Source organism: Elaeis guineensis, chromosome 7, assembly GCF_000442705.2.
Source record: "Elaeis guineensis isolate ETL-2024a chromosome 7, EG11, whole genome shotgun sequence".
Classification (NCBI taxonomy): Eukaryota; Viridiplantae; Streptophyta; class Magnoliopsida; order Arecales; family Arecaceae; genus Elaeis; species Elaeis guineensis.
The window spans coordinates 89,345,813-89,365,713 of record NC_025999.2 but is presented as its reverse complement, the minus strand read 5'-3'; the positions used below and the strand labels follow the sequence as shown (position 1 = coordinate 89,365,713).

Genomic DNA, 19,901 nt, shown 5'->3' with positions numbered 1-19,901 from the left:
GGGCTCAATGTGGGCTGAATCTCGAGACGTCAAATCCTAACAATTTTCTCTTGAGCTAGGATAAGATCTAGTTCATTTTTTGTAGTTTGCCGGTCTTCCATTTCAGATATAGTTAGCTTCCTCTTCTTCTCTTCTGCATCTAGATGGTCGAGCTCATGGAGTAGATCTTCCTTCTGAACTAGGATGTTGCCGGTCTTCCATGATTTTAGTTGGAATATGAGCTTTCGGAGTTTCAGGACCAGGTTAGCAGTTGGGTCTTCTGAGTTTAGTCCCAAACTCCACCATGCCTTGATCATTTCATGAAACCTTGCAATTGTGAGCCAAAATTTTTTGAAACGAAATGGTTTGCTGAGTGCAATTTTACCTTGGATATTGGTATTAGATTGTAGCAAGAGGGGGGTATGGTCAGAGGTGGTTTGAATCATGATAGAAAGATTGGCTAGTGGGAATCTTTGTAGCCAATCAATGGAGGTGAAGCAGCGGTCTAGAGTAGCCAAAGATGGATCTTTTCAAAAATTAGTCTAGGTATACTGTTTGTTGGACAGTTCAAGTTCCACCAGAGATTGTTGACTTACAAAGATATTGAACTGTCTGGACGTATGTTGGGAGCTGCTGGTACTGTTTCTGTCTGACGAAAATCATGAAGCATTGAAATCTCCGATTAAGACCCAAGGAAGATTGTAATCAGCTCTCAACGAGTTGAGTTCGGAGAATAGTGTGCATCGATCATGGTCATTGTGAGGGCCATAAATGTTGGTAAGCATCCAGGTAAAGTCAGAAGTTTACAGATGAGCTTGATGGTAATAGAGTAAGTGCCTGTGTTGAGTAGGTTTCCTTCAAACTTATTGTCATCCCAGCAGGGAGCAGCCTACTTGCTGAATCTTGTGAATTCTTTGCTGCCCAACCTTTTATGCTGACTGTATAAATTATCTTTTGTAATCTTTGGTTTATACATTTTTGTTTGATTTTCTGAAGGCAGATAATAGAACATCTTGAGTTTTTAATAGCATCTCTAATGGCTCTCTTCTTCTCAGGTTTGCCTATTCCTCTAGTATTCCAGCTTAAGATCATTTAGTAGGAGTTTTAACATCTCAAGTGCATCTCGACTGAAGCATAAGAGTGCATATGTTACTACACTGAAATTAATGAGTACAAAATCCCTGGAGTGCATCCGGAACTTTCTAGAAGCAGATCTCCAGAGGTAGTGCATTACACTTGGAAGAAAAGCTTTAATTGAGTACAGAAGATAAGATGAGACAACCAAAAATGAGCATAGTCTAGTCAGGATCATTAAACTGATGCTCAGAAGCCATTTAGTTGCAGTCATTTGGTTACCATTTCTATAACTCTGGCAGCGGATGGCCCACAGTGCTTGATCTCCATCACTTTCAGCTTCTCTAATGGGTTCATCTGTTGATATGGTTTAAAAAGCATCCCTCACAACTTCCCCATTTCATTGATTTGAGCTGCTGTCAGTGAATTTATAAAAAGTATGTCAGCTGCCACAAGTGAGTCTTCAACCAATCCAAGTGATTTTATCTTCTTAGATTGTAGCCGAGCACTTCGCTTCGCTTCCCTGGTGTTGAAGGCATGCTAGTTTTTTTTTCTGAACTATCGACTGTATTGAGGGCTTGATGGTTGGCAGGGCATGTTGCTGAGACCCCTTAACTTCAATCGCTACTAGGATTATATGAAGACTATCTTGGCCAGTACTGTTGATGCAGCTGTAATGGGATGCTGTAGTTTATTCCCGACGGTAAGTGTCATGGTGCATAACCCTTCATCCATGTCCTCAACTGCAGGCTGGGGAATGTGTAAGTTACCGTTTGAGGTGACTACCGTTGCTGACTGTAGTCCATCTTCTTTGCCTGTTTTGTGACATAATAGGAGAGTAGAATTTGAATTTGAAACAAAGCTATTATACCCTACCTTAATTCTGACATCCAGAGCCTAAAGAAATGATGATAGTTGGCTAAAACCATGAGTCTGGTCTAGAGAGGTTGGCCTTGAGGAACTCTTTTAGGTAGCTGTTGGTCTATTCATGAACACTAGTGTTCGCTTTTTGTGAGACTGAAATTCCCTACATAGGTTCCACTATAAGTTCAGGACTGTCTTCCATCTTGGAATGAGATACTGTCTTCCTAGTGGTAGAGCTATCTTACTGAGTTGTAGGCCCCCTTCTAGTACCCGTTGGAGGAGAACCGTCTCCCTCATTATCTGAGATTCCATTAAATGAGAGCGAACCTGAACCTGAAGGATCCTATTCTGATACAAAGTTAATTCTAACTTGAACATTGTAGGTGAAAGGACCAACAGTTACATTAACCGATTCTGGTATATCTTCAACATCTTCACAGAAGAAATTAAGGTCGAAGGGTGTGGGATTGTCCCATTTGAGACAGGCCTTGCTCGCTCTATGAGGGAGCCCAAACTGGACACAATTGCTGCTACAGAATGTCAATTCCAACAAACTAGTGGGAGATGGAGTAGACTTACACTAACCTAAATTTCAATTGGTGTGGAATACCGCTTTCGAACTGATCCCAATGACTCACCTATAGAGAGATTCCACTACCTTTAATTCTACCTCTCATCATTAGTTGATGAATAACTTCTCTAGAGGGACAAGCTACAAAGAACGTATTGAAATCTGCAAACTTCCTTACAGTCCAAGCACTAGAAAAGTTAGCTTTGTGGGCGAGAGCTTCATGAATATCGTCTTCTTAATTTGCTTGTCAAATGCTTCAACGTAAGTAGCCCTTTCAAGATAGAACTCTGTCTCCTCCATCTCTGAGGAGAGATTGACAAAAGCTTTGCATATGATATGCCTGACCCATGGGGGGTGGACTGTTGTGGAGGAACACTAGGAGCTTTCCACTTGCCTTGCGAGAGGAAGTGTGTGATAGCCCAAAAACCCAACCCAAACAAAGCCCAGCCCAGCAGACCAAGCCCGAAACGAAAAAAAAAAGAAGAAGAGAAAACAGGGGATCAAACCGGGAAGAAGACTCCCGATAGGAGTCTTCTTCTCCGGCGAAACCCAGGCAAAATCGGACTCCTAGGACCCCCGGAGTCCTAGGGTTTCCTATAAGAATACCCTCTCCCCCTTGAGACCAAAGATCGGCCTCTTCCCTCTCTCTTTCTCTCCATTTTTTTCGATCGAAGGCCGCGGACATCGTTTGATTTCTCGCCGTGATTGCCGCCGACGAGGTCTCCGGAGGTTGAGGTGAGTCTCCTTCTTCTTTTCCTCCTTCTTTTCCTTCCTCCCATGCTCCTGTGCGCGGCTGCCGGCGACGAGAGTCGCCGATTTCCGAACGGGAAAGAGACCCTGTTTTTGAGCTTTTTTCTTTGGATTTTCCGGCGCCGACGATCGGAATTGATCGCCGACCACGCTCCTCCGTGACCGGGGGGTGGTCCCCGTCTGCCACCGGCCTCCGCCGTGGCGGCCGTGGCCCGAACGGCCGATCAAGGCCGGAGGACCAAGGGTCCCCTGTTCCGGCACGGGAAGAATCAAGAAAAAGAAGAAAAGAAGAAAAAGAAGAAAAAGAAAAAAAGAAGAAAAAAAAAGAAAAGAGAAAGAAGGAAAAAGAGAAAAGAAAAGGAAAGAAAAAAGAAAAAAAAAGAAGAAAAAGAAAAGAAAAGAAAAGAAAAGAAATAATAATAATAATAATATATATATATATATATATGTATGAACAAATAAATAAATAAATAAATAAATAAATTAAAATTGATGAGAGAGAGAGTTTCTCTCTCTTCTCTCAGTCTGAACCATGACTTTCTCTCTCTGAAATTGGACTTTCTCTCTCTACTTTCTCTCTCTAGAATTTTCTCTCTCTAGCTTATTTCTCTCTCTCTTGATGGATTTCTCTATCTAAAGTTATCCTTCTAGGATTAGCATAGGGGAAGGCTTCATCTGATGATTCTGATCGAGTTTAGAGACGAGTCTGATTTTAAGCGAGATTTTAATTTTGAAATTTGTTAGATTTAATTTTGAATTAAATTAATGTAAAAATATAATTTTGGTTAATAGGCACGGAAGAATCTCCTAGAAGTTAGTCGATTTGTTCATTCAGTGCTCCGTGAAAAGTAAGTAATGAATCATTTTCTCGAGATATTTCATATTTATTCTGAAAATAAATAATTATTCTCTGAAATTATGCATGATTTATGAAATTATGTTTTGAAAGAAAAGTGCTTTTGAAATATTATGGTACATCGATTTATGCACATGTTCAGTGAAAAAAAATTATGATATATTATGGTACAAAGTGTTTTGATACAGATCGAATTTATACTCTCAGCCTGACTATGTTTCAGTGGGCCCCGCCAATGGGGATTATACGTTGGTACTCAGTGGATCCTGCCAGTGGGGGTTGTGCGCTGGTGTTTGTGGACCCTGTCAGTGGGGGTTGTGCACTGGTATTTGTGGACCCTGCCAGTGGGGGTTGTGCGCTGGTATTCTGTGGACCCCGCCAATGGGGGTTAAACGTTGGTCATAGTCGAGGCTGTTGAGTTACGAGTGTTTTTGAATCGAATCGGATTTATGATTATATTATATGTGAATATTTGAAAATATTTGATTTGTATTAAATCAGCATGAAATATACTCTTATGTTTATTTGCAGCATTATTCTTGAAAATTATATAATATCTGAAATATCTAGTTGAGATATTTGTTACTTACTGGGCTATCTAGCTCATTACCTTTCTTTCTATTTTTCAGATTCAGATAATTAATTTCGAGCGGGGGACGAAATATTGGGACAGAGCTTTTAGAAGCGAGATTAGCATTGTCAACTTCATTGAACTTAGATCTATTATTTTATTGTTAGCAAAAATTTTATTGGATGTAAGATATTTGATTTAATTACTTGAATTACAGTTGAATAATAATTATTTGAATTTATTCCGCTGTGATGCATTGATATCGTGATGAGATGCCTTGCATGCTTATGGAGAGAGTTCTTCATGAGTATGCGGCGGTTGCCGCGACCCTCGATTCACGATCTCGGATCGGGGGCGTGACAATTAATATGGTATCAGAGCATAAGTGGATAAATTATGACACATAAAATTTGACATAGTATGAGTGTAGGTGGGTAAACATTAGGAATATTGGGACGTTAGAATATGAGCATCATAATAAACCCATCCTAATAAATAGATAAATGAATCTAATAAGGTTTTACTACTACAAGGTTACCATGCTTCCCCGTAGAATGATAAGAACTACTCAAGGAATTGCAAGAGAGACATCACAACCACGGGATGGTAGCACTCCCCATCTGACCAGTAGCACCCCTCAGGAGGAGGGAGTCGTAGATCCTAATGGAAGTGCTTCGAGAGCACGTCAAGAACCAGATATGGCTCAGTTAATGCAGACCCTAATCAGGATGGTACAAGCGCAACAACAAATACAGCAGCAATATTTGAACAACAGCAGATACAACGAGATACACAACAACATCAGCATCCACCACCACAACATGGAGAGCAACCAGTGCAACGGAACAACATTTCAGAATTTAAAAAGCTTGCTCCTCCAGCTTTCAAGGGGACTACTGAACCTTTGGAGGCTGACAATTGGATAATGGAGATGGAGACAGGGCCGGCCCTGGGGCAGGTCGAATTGGGCGACCGCCCCAGGCCAAGGCCCAGACCCTGTATTGATATTCCAATGGGGTGCAAGAATGACTTTCTACAATATTATAATAAAAAAAATAATTACATAGGTTAATGATGGGTTTTATATGTTATTTAACGAATATATCTATAAAAAATTATTGCACGTAAATTAATTTTTTTAATGATAATTAATATTTAAAGTATGTTAATTTTTAATAGAGAAAGTCTCATTTTTTTATTTAGCCCCAGGTCTAAAAAATATCAGGACCGGCCCTGGATGGAGAAGGCTTTCACTGTCCAAGAGTGTCTTGATGAAGAAAAGATTCGATATGCAGCTTACTTACTACAAGGAGAAGCATACAACTGGTGTCAGCGACTACAGCGCAAGCATGAACAAGACGGCGAAATACTTACCTGGGAAAGATTTCGGATTGCATTCTATGATCAGTATTTTTCTCGGAGTATAAAGATCCAGAAAGAGCAAGAGTTTATTTATTTGAAGCAGAAGGGTATGAGTGTGACTGAATATGAAGCAAAATTTACAAAGTTAGCAAAATTTGCTCCGAGATTAGTGGATGGTGAGCAAGAACGTGTTCACAAGTTTGAGATGGGACTGAGAACTGAGATTCGAAAATAAGTGGTTCCATATGAATTGACAACTTATGCAGATGTGGTAAACAAAGCACTGATAATTGAAAGGGAAGTCAATGAAGAACGCATGGAAAGAGAAAGAAGGCAAAGAAAGAGAGCAAAATCAAATGATACACAAGGACAGAATAATAAAAACATCAAAAGATCAGCTAAGGGAACAGTAGACAATAAGACTCAACAGATTGATGGTGAGCCGTGCTCCAGATGTGGCAAAAATCATGCAGACAAAGATTGCTATTGGAATACCGGTGCTTGTTTCAAATGTGGTCAGAAAGATCATAAAATTGCTAGCTGCCCGCTAAATACTGAAAATTAAGCTGGCAAAAGAACTCACGAAGGACAACATAAGGGTGGCAGACAGATTTCTAAAACCCAGGGAAGAGTTTATGTGCTTACTCAACAGAATCCACAGGCTTCCAATACAATGGTGACAGGTATAAAAAATTTTGAGAACGAAATTTCTTTTTAGGGGTGAAGAATATGATAGCCCAAAAACCCAACCCAAACAAAGCCCAGCCCAGCAGACCAAGCCCGAAACGAAAAAAAAAAGAGAAAACAAGGGATCAAACCGGGAAGAAGACTCCCGGTAGGAGTCTTCTTCTCCGGCGAAACCCAGGCAAAATCGGACTCCTAGGACCCCTTGGAGTCCTAGGGTTCCCTATAAGAATACCCTCTCCCCCTTGAGACCAAAGATCGGCCTCTTCCCTCTCTCTTTCTCTCCATTTTTCTCGATCGAAGGCCGCGGACATCGTTTGATTTCTCGCCGTGATTGCCGCCGACGAGGTCTCCGAAGGCTGAGGTGAGTCTCCTTCTTCTTTCCCTCCTTCTTCTCCTTCCTCCCATGCTCCTGTGCACGGCTGCCGGCGACGAGAGTCACCGATTTCCGAACGGGAAAGAGACCCTGTTTTTGAGCTTTTTTCTTTGGATTTTCCGACGCCGGCGATCGGAATTGATCGCCGGCCACGCTCCTCCGTGACCGAGGGGTGGTCCCTGTCTGCCGCCGGCCTCCGCCGTGGTGGCCGCGGCCCGAACGGTCGATCAAGGCCGGAGGACCAAGGGTCCCCTGTTCCGGCACGGGAAGAACCAAGAAAAAGAAGAAAAGAAGAAAAAGAAAAAAAAAGAAGAAAAGAAGAAAAAGAAGAAAAGAAAAAAAGAAGAAAAAAAAAGAAAAGAGAAAGAAGGAAAAAGAGAAAAAGAAAAAGAAAGAAAAAAAGAAAAAAAGAAAAAAAAGAAGAAAAAGAAAAGAAGAAAAAGAAAAGAAAAGAAAATAATAATAATAATAATAAATATATATATATATATATGTATGAACAAATAAATAAATAAATAAATAAATAAAAAAATTGAAATTGATGAGAGAGAGTTTCTCTCTCTTCTCTCAGTCTGAACCCTGACTTTCTCTCTCTGAAATTGAACTTTCTCTCTCTAGAATTTTCTCTCTCTAGCTTGTTTCTCTCTCTCTTGATGGATTTCTCTCTCTAAAGTTATCCTTCTAGGATTAGCATAGGGGAAGGCTTCATCTGATGATTCTGATCGAGTTTAGAGACGAGTCTGATTTTAAGCGAGATTTTAATTTTGAGATTTGTTAGATTTAATTTTGAATTAAATTAATATAAAAATATAATTTTGGTTAATAGGCACGGAAGAATCTCCTAGAAGTTAGTCGATTTGTTCATTCAGTGCTCCGTGAAAAGTAAGTAATGAATCATCTTCTCGAGATATTCCATATTTATTCTGAAAATAAATAATTATTCTCTAAAATTATGCATGATTTATGAAATTATGTTTTGAAAGAAAAGTGCTTTTGAAATATTATGGTACATCGATTTATGCACATGTTCAGTGAAAAAAAATTATGATATATTATGGTACAAAGTGTTTTGATACAGATCGAATTTATGCTCTCAACCGACTATGTTTCAGTGGGCCCCGCCAATGGATATTATACGTTGGTACTCAGTGGACCCTGCCAGTGGGGGTTGTGCGCTGGTGTTTGTGGACCCTGCCAGTGGGGGTTGTGCGCTGGTATTTGTGGACCCTGCCAGTGGGGGTTGTGCGCTGGTATTCTGTGGACCCCACCAATGGGGGTTAAACATTGGTTATAGTCGAGACTGTTGAGTTACGAGTGTTTTTGAATCGAATCGGATTTATGATTATATTATATGTGAATATTTGAAAATATTTGATTTGTATTAAATCAGTATGAAATATACTCTTATGTTTATTTGCAGCATTATTCTTGAAAATTATATAATATCTGAAATATCTAGTTGAGATATTTGTTACTTTCTGGACTGTCTAGCTTATTACCTTTCTTTCTATTTTTCAGATTCAGATAATTAATTTCGAGCGGGGGACGAAATATTGGGACAGAGCTTTTAGAAGCGAGATTAGCATTGTCAACTTCATTGAACTTAGATCTATTGTTTTATTGTTAGCAAAAATTTTATTGGATGTAAGATATTTGATTTAATTACTTGAATTACAGTTGAATAATAATTATTTGAATTTATTCCGCTGTGATGCATTGATATCGTGATGAGATGCCTTGCATGCTTATGGAGAGAGTTCTTCATGAGTATGCGACGGTTGCCGCGACCCTCGATTCACGATCTCGGGTCGGGGGCGTGACAAAGTGCCTGGCTTGCATTTTTCTTGCTGCTTTTTCCCTCCTTGTTGATGGATTTGGAGGGGCTCTATCCTTACATGATCATGCCTTGTGTCCGAATGCTGGCATCGAAAGCATTTTATAGGGTTCCGACATCGCTCTTTGGTGTAGTCTTTGTCGCCACACCTGAAACAAGTCCCCTTCGGAAAGGGCTTGGGACGGCCATTGATGCACTACCAACGGTGCAAGATCATCTGAGGCGGCAGTGAAGTTGACTATGTAGCTGCTATCCCATATCTTAGAGCATCAGCGTATGATCAGTATGTACAAGTAGGCGTACAGCTGTGTGTTGGACCTTCAGGCTTTTTAGTATCACTATTATTTTCTGGAGGAAGCTTATCGCTTTTTGCGCCGTTACGAAAGATGGTATATGGCCGAAACTCAACATCGAGTGGTCGCACAGATAGTGTAGGGTTGGGTGGTGGCAGTGCATAAGAATGACTTGACCTTTTGGTTGGAGCAAGAAGAGATATCTGACGCAAGATATGATCGGTGGTTGGCTTTAGTGTGGGTGATGGGAGGCGTCGAAGTGTCATTGAGGATGGCGACTCATGACTGAGGAGTTGGGAAAACTCATTGGGCATGGCAGTTTTACCATCTTTTGGATAGGAGAAGATGACGGACCCAGGTATTTACGATCTCTAGGCAAGCAAGCAGTCATTCCAAAGAGGATGTGGGCCCAGAGGTATGGCGTTAGCTCCAGTTGCTATAAGATTGCATTTCTGCTCCAGGTCATAGTTACGATGGAACCGGATATACTCTGATTGTGTCATAACTTGCCGTCGAATAGCTGGTGGGGGGGGGGGGGGGGACACTTGTGCCTCACATGCTGTGCCTCAGTGGGGAGGAACACTTGTGAAGACTCCAGCCTCTTGGGAGAAAATACCACCTAATTTAACTCCATCTTCTTCCTTCCAAGACCACAGGTGCATGAAGAATGGCCTATGCCACGACAGATAAAGCAGACGACCCCATTTCGACACTCTCGCCGATAGTGCCCACGGCCCCCACAGCGAAAGCAACAGCCTTCGGGGAATGCCTCAGGTCTTCTAGTCCCAGAGGTCATTGGTTTCTTTACCAACTCCCTTTTAAAGACAGAGGAGCGATGGCCGGAGTTAAGGCCGGAGTGAAAGCTGTTCTTTTGGATGTTGATGGAAGGGTCAGATTTAAACAGATCACTCCAGGTCTTCTTTTGTTAAAACAAGCACAAATATATGACACACACAGATTCGTACAATCACACAAAATAGAGAAGAGAAGAAAAAACAAACACAGGATTTACGTGGTTCGGCTGAAAAGCCTACATCCACGGACAAGACACGAGAGAAAAATTCTACTATGATGAAAAGAAATACAATCACTCAAGAACTCTCCAAACCCTAGCCGCAATTTGATTTCCCAAATCTCTCTCACAAAACTGTCGAGATTGACAGAAAATACAATATTTATATTGGTCCGTACCGCGGGGAACGTTGCCCCCTGCACCCCCAAATGAGGTCAGTGATGAACTTCGAGCATGGGCCTATCGGCCCATGCCCTCCGTTACCACCACAGACCTTCTAAAATATTTCATTCAGATCGCAACGCGGGCTTTTCAGATTGGATCATAGTTCGAGTCTATAAAAGATATTCAAAATTTAAGCCACATTAACATCTTCAAAGTTCGTTGATGATCGGTGGAGGTAGGAATGACACCCTCGGCTATGTCAACATCAGGAGTCCCCTGCTTTTGAGAGGCACCAAGGGTTCCAACATGGATAGTGGAACCTTAAGGATTCCTACGAGCACCCAGAGGAATCGGGTTCCCACCAGTCAGACGGAGAGGATAGGGAAGACCGGGGACTCGACGACCTCCACCACCAGAGCGTCCACGACGAGATCCTCCACCGCCTCTGCCTCGGTCGATCGACCTCCAAGCTCCAGCCATCTCCAACTATCTCCAACTACATATGATGGGAAGCTTTGATCTAATTTCTTCAATTATTAAATGATGGATAAAACTTCTCCAGTTCTTTCTGCATTAATCAATATTGTGGTACAATATCTGGTAAGTCCAAGTATCCGGGGCGAAGAATGGTACCTCACTCACTAGTGTGAGGTGTTGTCGATCTGCTTTCCCATCTCCCTGTAACAGAATCTGGGGAATAAGGTAGAACATTTTTCAGCAAGCTGGCGTCTTCTCTCACTGGAACATCAGCCTCCACCACTTTCTTGGTCTTATACTCTCCACACTCTCTATCTCTCTCAACACCTCCAGAACCTCCTTAATTGTTGGTCTCATCTCCCTCTCTAATTGCAAGCACCTGAATGCTAGCTCAGCCACCAGGGTGATCATCGTCTTCATCTCCCAATCTGACTGATACCCGAGAATTGGATCCACCAGCTGCTCCAGTTGGCAATTCTGGATCTTACTAATTGTCATGTTGGACAAATTAATCTCATGAAGTGTCCTATTGGTGTCGACAGCCGGTTTTGCTGATATGAGCTCTGCTAGTACCACCCCAAAGCTATAGACATCACTCTTGTCCGTGAGCTGGTAGCACTGGTGGTAGAAAGGATCAACATAACCAGGGGTGCCTTGCGGAGCGGTAGATACATGGGTGGCGTCGAGTGGGAAGAGCCGTGACAGTCCAAAATCAGCAACTTTCACATGGAAGCTGCTGTCAAGCAAGATGTTGTTGGTCTTCACATCCCGGTGTATAACTTGTGGTTCGACGGCATGGAGGTAGGCGAGTGCATCAGCTGTTTCAATGGCAATGCTCATACGGATGGGCCATGAAAGTGCTAGGTCATGTGCACGGGAGCCATGGAGGTGATCCGCGACAGTGCCATTGGGCACGAACTCATACACAAGTAGGAGTTCACGGCTGCGGCGCGAGGTGCTGCTGTAGAGGGAGACAAGGTTCTGATGGCGAAGGCGCGAGATGATTTCAACCTCATTCATGAACTGGTCGACATGCTTCAAGTTGTGGTTGTATAGTCGCTTGATTGCGACTACACGCCCATCTCGGAGCTTTCCTGTAGAAAAGCAAAGCATCAGTTTGTGCTGATAGAGCTCATTAATGGATACATTTATGCAATATATGTATGAATTAGTTTGAATATATAGCAAGGAAGACCAGACACATTAGTTGAAGTCAGATACCAAGTATTTTGTACCTTGGTAAACACTACCAAAGCCACCACCACCAAGTTCTCTGGAGGTACTGAAGCCGTTAGTGGCCTCGTCAAGCTCCTCGTATGAGAAGATGGGGGTCTGGCATTGTGAGCTGCCCAATTCGGGGCCTCTGTTGAAGGATGACTCAGAAGAGGCAGTTGGGCCAAGCAGGATTGAAGAGGTCAAATGCTGCTTCCTCTTACTGCGCTTGTACCATAGAAGGCAGAGCAAGCCTACAGCAACCAAGCCACCCACGGCTACTCCAACTCCTGCTCATGATAATAATAATACCCACGTGGTCACTAAATGAAAATAAAAGGATAACATTGACAAGGAGGCAATTTGTGCCCAAGGAGAAAGGACTTGAAATTTATGTCTTATCCTCCATAAGTCGTATGATGCAACACGGTTGAATAGAATTATATGACGTTATCCACCTTTGCTTCCCAAATATTTAGTAATGAGAATATACATACGCCCGCGCGCGCGTGTATGATTTAGGCATTTAGAACAAACTGTTCAAACGTCTACTTCACCGAGAGGAACACTGAAGGATTTCTTCTGGCATTATGATCATCAACATAAACGATTTATAGCTATTTTTTAGAAAAAAAATAACTCAATTGGAGGTTTTGATACATTGTCAATCAATCCCGTAATATGTTTCAGGAGAACTGATGGCAGAGTAAAGTTTTGTAAATTCACCAGATGCGGCTATGAAGAGTAATTTCTACGTTATACATTTCCAACATAGTTTCACCGAAGACATGATATCCCGTGATGTGTAGAACACTGAAATCATTTGGAGGGATTAGCTGAGTTGGACTAACGTGTTTATTAGCTTTTTCCAGCAGTATGAAATAAATCATCAGAGCCAGAGGTTGGTACAGAACTAAAATATAATTCAACAAGCTTTACCAAAGCAGAAATATCTGTTCTCTTTTAGACTTGCCCACTTTCGAATAGCAAAACCTACAACTTTTTACGCAATCGCCACTAATTTAAACCTTGAACTTCTAGCTGAAACTTCATAAACAAAATTTACATCGGTTTTTTTTTTTTTTTTGAAGAAAGTGGAGACTGAAGGATCAGCCCCCATTTATTATTCAGATCAGAGGAATGTACAAAGTAGTAGAGGAATGTTCAAATTTTACATCGGTTGAAGCAAGCAGCCAATGGTGATACCATCACATGAGACATGATACCCTAGATGTTTCAATACATGTATCATGGAATATGGCGAACACAAAAGGTTCATTACCTATTGCAATCTTCCTCCTCGTATTGCTTTTTCCTGCAGTATCAAATAAACATCAACAACCAAAGGTTAGTACAGAACTAAAATAATTTAGGAAGTTCTATCAGAAAAGAAATATCCGTTTCCTTCCTAGACTTTCCTGTTTTCCATTGGCAAAACTTACAAGTTTCTACATAATTGCCACCGATATAAACCTTGAGTATCTAATTGAAACTTTGTAGACTAATTTTATTGGCTGAAGCAAGTAGCTGCCAACCATCACATGAGGAACGATATGGTAGATGCTTAAAAATATCATGACATCAGGCAAATAGAACGTTCCAGAAATCTACTTTGGCATTCATAGACGCCAAGGCACCTGGAATTACCTGCAGTATTATGCTTGCAGCAACCCCGGTCAATGTCCCATCGATGCAAGTAGTTCGCGGCAAATTGTAGAAAAAGGCCATGATCGAAAGTGAAGTATAGCTTCCATACAAACGATGGCTTCGACTGGCCCAACACTCATCCTGACCATATCCTTCATCCTCTAATTTGTTGGAAAAGTAGTTCTCGTGATCTTTGCAAAAATTACGATAATCGAGTTCAAGGAAGATGGCGGTACAAATATCATAATCATCCCGCTTGCAATTGGAGGACTGGTTCTGGCTTACAGATGGAGGATGGAATGAAGTCTCGTGTAGGGGCATAGGGGGATAAAATTCATAAAGGAAAATGCAATCTGGTATCTGCAAGTTATTCCTGAACTCTTGGTCCTGAACTATGATTGACCGATCAGTATAGTTGATTGTCTGCACGATATACGGGGGCCAATGCCCAGAAAATTGGATGATTGGTTTGGAGCCCTCGCAGGATATCATATGATGCACTCTGCATTCGGGAGGAGTGGAGTTTGTGTAGAAAGGATATCTTATTTCAATAGGAGGATGGATGCCGCATGATAGATTAAATGGATTCGGTGGGCATGGACAAGAAAGATTGGGGAAAACGAAGAAGATGAAGAAGGGGACGATAAGGCAGCTGGAAAAGGAAAGAGCCATAAGAAATAGCAATACGAGCCTTTGGAGCACACCGCACTAATCACAACCAGCCCGGTTAAGCGATGTACGCACGCAAAAAAGACTGGAAGAGAAACAGTTGATAATCCATTATTCTCCTCGCTAGACCATGTGTTGACTTGGACTCGGACCAAGCCGCGTGGAAGACCGAGATGTTGGGCCCCACGGCCATGTGACCTGCGAAGTATTCACCATCTTTCAGGGGATTCCACCGTTGGATCACCCACCGCCATGAAATTGGACGATTGGTGTGGAGTGGTGGCACGAGATCATATGACACCATCTGCATTCAGGAGGAGCGGCGTCTGTGTAGAAAAGAGGTTTTATTTCAATACAAGCATCACCGCACGGTAGAATATTATTCGGTGGGAATGCGCAAGAAAGATTGGGGAAAACGAAGAAGATGAAGAAGGGGACGATAAGGCAGCTGGAAAAGGAAAGAGCCACGAGAAATAGCAATACGAGCCTCTGCACCACACCGCACTAATCACAACCAGCCCGGCTGAGCTCTATTCCCACAAAGACTAGAAGAAAAACAGTTCATATTCAATGCTCTCCTCGCGAGACCAATTGTTGACTTGGACTGACGGACTAAGCCGGGTGGAAAACCGAGGGGTTGGGCTCCACGACCATGTGAAAACCACACTGGGAGGGGGACGGGGTTGCATCATGAAGGATTCACCATCTGTCGCGCGGACCACACGGCCTCAAAGCGCTCCAAACTCCGTCATTTATCCGCTGCACATTTCTCAAAGTGAACAGTGGATGATCCAACGGTGGATTCGTGCGAAGGAAGGTAAGTCCTTCTTCCGCTCCAGAGATATAACCCGACCGATTGGGAGGGTAAGAGACTCATGAAGTTATAAAAGAAGCTTTTTTCTTTTTTTTTTTTGGGTAAGAAGATAAAAAGAAGCTTGGAGGACTGGTATAAGCTGTGAACATTTTTTTCTTGCTTGGGGCGTTGGATTTGAAAAGAAAAGGTGAGGTTTCTGGAAATTTCGTCTCTCTTTGAAGAATTCTTACCCTACAGCTTTCTAGTCAATCGAAGACTTGGAAATTAACCAAACTTTTCAGACCAATACAGAGAGACCGCAGTATACAATAATACAAGGAACGTTAGGTGCGGGCTGTATCTTTGGCACCTTGATCTTCCTTCCACGCATGAATCATTGGATTGCACTCTACATAATTTTCAAAGCTCAGTATTTATTTCATAATTTGTGCTGATAGATAGAAAGAAAAAATTAAAAGATTTTAAAAATTATATAAAATATGACCCAACGGCTAGTATCATGAAAGAAAATCAATTTGCCATTCTGCCGTATGAAGGATACAATCTGAATCTAGAAATATTTGGATACAATGGAATAGCATTTTGTTATCCATTTATTTAGTTTTAGTTTTGAATAAAATTTCAATTGAACTTTGTGTTATTCATCATTATTAATTTTTATAAATTATTTTTTTATTGAATAAATATTTTAAAGGATTTATATTTATTATCACTATCTGAGTTAGATTGATATGAACATGTATAAGTAAAAAATACAAACCTTATATATCTTATAGGATTAAACTTTAGAGTAGTGCGGCCGCCTGTCGTATGTCCGAATCAGATTGGGGTGTGACGATCAAGCCAACCAAAAAAAATAATAATAATAACAACAGCATCATGAGTGACAAGTGGGTAGACCAAGTCTTGAGTCAGTCTTCCGAGTTGTCCATAAGCTCCAAGGCTTCTCATGTCATTTTCCAGACAAGAAAAACTCATTTATTCGGACAGAAAAGTTTGCCTAGAATAATGGTTCCCTTGAAATCAAAGTCTTCGTCTTCATGCCTGAAATGAGGATTAAAAATATTAACAGTATAAGAATTTATCTATTCACTAAGCCTTCGACTGATATGGAAGTCTTTGGTGATGCCAGAGGATACCAATTATCATGGAAAAGTTGATCCAAGGGGGGAGTTGTGAGGACCTCTATGGGCATGATTTTACTTCCACGTACGTCATTGATTATGTGCTCTTTGCGGCTACATTTTTAATCCCATATTCATTAATATTTCACATACATTCTCGTTAGTTGAGTGACATTCTTGAAATTAAGTAATGCTAATACTATCTTACTAGCTAATCTCTGCTTCAAGGATTTTGTCACATATACAACTCAAAAATGCTTATAGCTCAATTTACATGTCAAAAACTGAAAATTACATGCAAACAATTATTAGATGCTCTTCAAATTTCAAAAGGATAAATACTCAATGATAATCTAGTGAAACCAAGTTATAGACAGAATTGACAGCTGCATAAGCACAGGGCATATAAACAGATTTAGTAGTTTAGAGCGGGCATATTTAAAAATACCAAAAATACACTACAATATTAAAAGAAAAGCCAAAGGATGCAAATTAGTGCCCCAACAATATTATTATCTTATGCTTAAGGCATGATATCATTACTTCTTGGCCAAAATGTAGGGTATGCTTGAGTTAACTTATCTTATATAAGGTATCGCATTTTCTGTTTGTTCATCTAAATGTATTTATAAATTGTTGAAGGTAGTTGGAGTAAATTAATTAGCATGACCACACAAAAATAGTACCTTAAGCTTTGCTCACATGCTCAATGTTCATGCTTGATCTAGTGTTAGAAGATGTTGCTTGATCAAATTAAAGTTCTGATGCATAAGATGATAAAAAAAAAAAGATTAGGTTACTTGTTATAGACTTTTTTTTTTTTTGAACTTGTTGGTATCATAGATTTTGTCATCTATAATGATGGCTTGTATTATAAGCTTTGACAAATTTAATCGTATCAATGTAGACTGCATGGAAATGCCTTACTGTATAATTTTGTTAATAATTTTTTTTTTACCTCTGTTAAATTTAGATTTTTCTCTTTTTTTTTATAGGCCAGACAAATCATACAAATCTAGTATAAATACATCCAATAAAACCAAAAATTAAAATATTGTAGAGGGATTGTGGCATGGTCGAATAATCAACTAACAACATATTTTTGATGTGTTTAGCAACAAAGGAGAAAACCTAATCTTTCGTTCTATCTACATCCCAATAGACATGACTAGCCTGAAAAGTGGCACATTACCTTACAAAATACCAAATATCCTATGGTAGGGGTGTCCATCTGTTGCCCTAAATTGCCTTTGGAACTAATCAATTACAGTAGTTGAGTCTCCCTTTAGGCGGATAGAATTAGCCCACAAATAAAGTCTAGGATAATTAGGCCTCACCCAAGCAGCCCTCTACTTGGCTCCAATGACAATAGTATCGTGAATTTAACTACTTTCACAGCAATGAATCAAGAGTCAAGGCTTTAATTATAAAACAAAGGCCACTTCTGTAGCTACCATCATACACACTATCATCGAAGCTTACCTTGATGAAGCTTGAGAGTGGGGACTTCTAGATGATAAAGATCATCCAAATCATTGCAAGAGCTGAAGAGGAGTTCTAGATGTTCCAAACTATCACAAACTCTCAATGGGATGCCAATGCATAACTTTTTGGTTCCTAAAATAAGGCTCTCTCAAATGTGAATGTCGATGGTTGACTGCTATTTTTGAAGATCTGAAGGTTCCTATAGCAAAGCAAAATGTGGCAAGCAATTAAACACTCCTGATACTCCAAGATTGGCAATGATTTGCTCATGCAACCCATAGATATGCTAGAAAGTGTGAACTAGCATTGCTGATAGGAGGAAATACAAGGAACTATCATGGTCCCTACACCTGTTATTCCCCAACATTGGAAAAGAATATGCACCACTAAATCCTCACAGCTGAGCAAGCTTCACAACTTGAAAAAAGGCCCATCCCATGTCCAGTCAAAACCCCTTAGATGGGAGGTGGCCCTATGCCATCTTTGAAAGAAGTAGAGCAACTCTTGGGCGAATACCCAGTTTCAAATCCATGCACTATCTATCCTCTGATCTAGTTCTACTTTGTTAAGGTCATAATGGTCCTTGGCCTTTGTCTTTGAGTCATTGGTAATGCCAAACCAATCTATTAGGAGTGTCAAATCTCGGGCTCGAAATTTTTCTATAATTGTAATGGTTAAGTAGCTTTTTTTTGAAACTTTTGAACTAATGGTGTAAGCTTGGGAGCTTCAATTGAAGATAGTAGGAGACAACTCTATTTTAACCATCATTGATGACATTCAATAGTCTATCTACAATCATTAAAAAAAAAGTCCTAAAAAATAGAGATAAAAAATCCAAGGAACCATTGCTGAATACCATTCCCTATGGAGAGAAGACAAAAAAATAATATGTAACCACATCCATATCATTCTTTTACATGCAATGCAGGTGCTAAGATATAGTTAGAATAGGTACATGTTTACTAAATCTAGGGAGAAGTATATACAAAAATATGGCATAACCCATGAAGTTACATCCAACAACCTATACAAACCGTGTCACTAACTCATTGTGACATAAAATCATCACGTACTGATGCAATTAATAAGAGGTTGTTGGATTTATTCCATGATGACTAAACTTCTTTCGACCGAATGGTCTCATCCATCGGTTTATTGTCCAAGGATCTAAAATGTTAGGAATTGTGAAGTGTGAATTCTGTCATCTTAGATTGAGGATCACCTTCCTACAAGCTGATTTGTAGATGTTTCCATGTGACGACATGGATCTACCGTCAAATATTCTGTAATTTTGAGAAAGTGCATGTGCATGCACACACCTACACGTTTTCTATTTTCTGATTTCATGAACTTTTGAATTTCATCGACAAACAAACACTCCACATGACAAAATCATGATTAATAGCTTCAAATTTATAAAATATGATGATTTGTAGTACATCCAAATGCACCATCAAAAACAGAAAGGATGCAGATCCAAACATTCAATATGAAGAGTCTAAAGGTACATATGAAGAACCATCAGAGGCAAACATAAAGTGAATTTAGAAAATAGGCTTTTAGCTATTGCTCTAATAATTGTCTTCAGTTAACCAGCGAGCTGACCTACATTTTTTCATAGTGGCTCTGTGCAGTATCTTCCATGTCCGCTTCTTTCAGCCTCATCAGATTTTTCAAAAAACTGGAAGACTACCTGCATATGGATTCCATAGAGGTTTAGATTCACCTTTGCAAATGCTGTTCCTATCAAGGGTTGCACATATACTTGAATGAAGGACACACTTTTTTCTTTCCTTCTTCTTTTCTTTTTTAATTCTTCTTCAGTCATGCTGGCCACTGCGAACTAAGCTGGACATTCTCCAATCCAGAGCTTTGAACATAATCACCAGATGACTCAATACTTCTTTGACTTTGTCTTATATACAGCACCAAATCTAATAATATATTGTCCCTAGCATTGCACAAGCAGATAAAAGCATTTGTCAAATCATCTTAACTAGTAGGATTAGATGCAGTTCTGAATGAATGAGAAGGAGAACATATGTACGGCTTTGGAGGCATTTGCAGGTCATTGATGCTCCC

General features: G+C 40.4%; 1 long non-coding RNA gene and 1 pseudogene across 1 annotated transcript; both read right to left on the bottom strand.

Annotated features, from left to right (window-relative positions):
- Positions 1-10,165: 10,165 nt before the first annotated feature.
- Positions 10,166-14,048, bottom strand: LOC140859357 (LEAF RUST 10 DISEASE-RESISTANCE LOCUS RECEPTOR-LIKE PROTEIN KINASE-like 1.1; annotated as a pseudogene).
- Positions 14,049-15,952: 1,904 nt separating this feature from the next.
- LOC140859493 (uncharacterized) lies at positions 15,953-16,647 on the bottom strand. The gene is made up of 2 exons (XR_012142998.1): positions 16,350-16,647; positions 15,953-16,254 (listed from the first exon to the last, which is right to left on the bottom strand). It is a non-coding gene; the product is annotated as an uncharacterized lncRNA (long non-coding RNA).
- Between the last annotated feature and the right edge of the window lie 3,254 nt (positions 16,648-19,901).